Source organism: Sinocyclocheilus grahami, unplaced genomic scaffold (genome assembly GCF_001515645.1).
Source record: "Sinocyclocheilus grahami isolate Dianchi unplaced genomic scaffold, SAMN03320097.WGS_v1.1 scaffold319.1, whole genome shotgun sequence".
NCBI lineage: Eukaryota > Metazoa > Chordata > Actinopteri > Cypriniformes > Cyprinidae > Sinocyclocheilus > Sinocyclocheilus grahami.
The window spans coordinates 585,319-588,186 of record NW_015505498.1 but is presented as its reverse complement, the minus strand read 5'-3'; the positions used below and the strand labels follow the sequence as shown (position 1 = coordinate 588,186).

Sequence of the window (2,868 nt, the reverse complement as noted above, 5' to 3'; positions counted from 1 at the left end):
GAACCCCCCCCGCCCGCATTAATTATTTACACACACACACACACACACACACACACACACACACACACTTATATTTTGTTCTTCCCAACCCATTCACAAACTCTTGCAACCTTCAGGACCTTCATTGCGTTAAAGAAATAGCAGAGCCTTCATTTACATTCTCATCATTTAAAACTCTCATATTGTTCTAAAACATTTTTTTTTCTCTGTGGAAATCAAAGAAGAATTTTAAAAGACTGTATGATATAAATATATATTCACATTTGATGAAATCAAAACCAATAAAAAAAAAAAACTTAATTCTCCCAAACGTCTGACCGTGCATATACAGTATGTGTGACAGACAGACAGACAGATAGACAGATATATAGATAGATAAATAGATAGATAGATAGATAGATAGATAGATAGATAGATAGACAGACAGACGTTAGACAGACAGACAGACAGACAGACAGACAGACAGACAAATAGACAGACAGACAGACAAATAGACAGACAGACGTTAGACAGACAGACAGACAGACAAATAGACAGACAGACAGACAGACAAATAGACAGACAGACGTTAGACAGACGTCATCATTACTCCAGTTTTCAGTGTCACATGATCCTTCAGAAATCATTCTAATATGATGATCTGCTACTCAAGAAACATTTCTTATCATTATACTTTTTTTAAGTTTTAATTTATTTATCTTACAGAACATGGATCTTGTGAAAAAGAAAAGCATAAACATTCTTCAGAATATCTACTTTTTTTGTGCCACAGAATATAGAAAGTCTTACAAGTTTGCAACAACACAAGTGATCTCATCACTCCCCAGCATACAAAAACTTCTGATGAGGCAACAGAAATGACTTCATAATATGACATTTAGAGACAGAACACATGACATTTGTCTTATGCTTGATTACAGGAACAATATTCTCTTACGAAACATTCTGCCACCCACCCATCCTACTACACAACACCATATACAATATTTATTTAATCTTTTACACCTGCACACTCCGCACCCAGTCGGCCACTACAGATTTTACGATCCCCCACCCGCCCCTGTCTATGGCGTATCTCAACACAGCAGAACAACACAGCAGATGGGTTATGATTACTGTAATACTGTATGTGACAATAGAAAATCAACCAGGGTATGTACCAGAGTAACTTTCAAACATAATTTCTCCAAATTGTTTGGTTGCAAATGACTTCCTGACCGGTATCAGAGACCCCATATAGAATTATACATATATACCTGTCAAAAGTTTGGGATCTGTCAGATTTTTCAAAAACCGGATAAAGTAATAAACAGCACAGAACCCAGAAACAGATAGCTGAAATTAATCTAGCGCAGAAATGGCTATTTACAGCCAAAGCCTTTTAGAAGGTATTAAAATACACTAATATCTACACTCTGTGAATGAGAGCATGTTTGCGGAAACACTAGTGAAGAAGATTATTCACTCGATTATAACAGTGACTCAAAGAGACTAATCCTCTGTAGACTCTCGCCTTGCTGCCACCATTTCCTAATGGCACAAAGATGAATATAATCAAGCTTTCTTGCAGGTTTTTAAAGAGCAGACATCTTATGGTGGTCTAATAAACATGGATGAAAAGCTTAAGAGGCAAAAAGGGAGCAATGTTACACATAAACAATTAAAAACACTCATTAGAAGGATTATTCCTGTGTGAGAATGCACCTCAAGCACATTTTTATCTACAGTAACATAATCATCTTGAACATAAAAAGAACATTTATCATGAAAGTACCTCTCTGTGAAGTTTCGGAGGACAGTGAGCAGGTTAACCAGCATGTTTGCCTCTCTTCTCATCTTTTCTGGTGGTTAGGATGTGGGTTGATCTGAAAAGAATGAAAAAAAGGAAGATATTACACAGAATGAATTGTTCACTGAGAGAGTTTGACCTCTTTCTGGGGTCTCTGATGGCATTTAATGGCAATTTAAAACTTAATATGCAATGCTGATAATTATATTCAGTTGTGCCAATCAATAATTCAAGCATTTGTTTTATTAGCATACTAGGCCTGCATGATAATGGATAAACGGTTAATCAATTCTTTTGCTCAAAAAATATCAAATAAAAATTATTAAATCACAATTATTGTCTTTTTTTTTTTTTTGCACTTCATCAGAATTATTGCAAGAGAGCATCAACTCATATAGTTTGCTTGAACGCCCATTTAAAAAGAAAACAGACTGGCTGTATTACACTTTTATTTGAGCAGAATATCTAAACAAAAATCAAAACTGCAGCTTACGGTTTTTTTTTTTGTGCACGTTTGCCAGGTTGGGTATATTAGTTAAAGCACTGGGCAGAAAATGTAAACATTTATGGGAAAAAAAGCTCTGATTAGGGGATTTAAACTCTTGAAATCTGGCAACCGCACCATTAAAGCTTGTGGAAGCTTGTTACCAACGCAAGATAAGGCAAATGGCAAAATAAAATGAAAAATCTTTAGGATAAATAACCAGCGGGAGAATATTGCAGATGATCTGCTTGAGAGAAGCAGAAATTGTGATCATGATTACAATATGATTCATCATGCAGATGCAGCCCTAATACAGTGCATACTGTTACTTCATAACCAAAGGGACCAATTATAAAACTACAAGCAAATAATAAATCAATAACTGTGTTAATGTATGACTGCTCTATGATGCTTATTTGTATACTGAAATAAAAAAGATAGCTGTAGGACTTAGAACATCTTTAATCAATTTTACAAATAATTACAAAGAAGCGGCAAGTAACATATAAAACGTGAAATACTTGAACTAGAAAGACTAAAATAATATATTTTTTGAAAACCTACTACAATGATCTTTGTTTTAATTACACAGGTG

General features: G+C 34.7%; 1 protein-coding gene across 1 annotated transcript in view; it reads right to left on the bottom strand.

The window, feature by feature from the left end:
* LOC107602115 (A-kinase anchor protein SPHKAP-like) overlaps positions 1–1,805 on the bottom strand; it is a 62,737-nt gene extending 60,932 nt beyond the window's left edge. The window contains exon 1 of the mRNA XM_016294524.1: positions 1,775–1,805. The gene's annotated coding sequence lies outside the window, so the exon portion shown is untranslated. The remainder of the gene's footprint in view (positions 1–1,774) is intronic.
* Between the last annotated feature and the right edge of the window lie 1,063 nt (positions 1,806–2,868).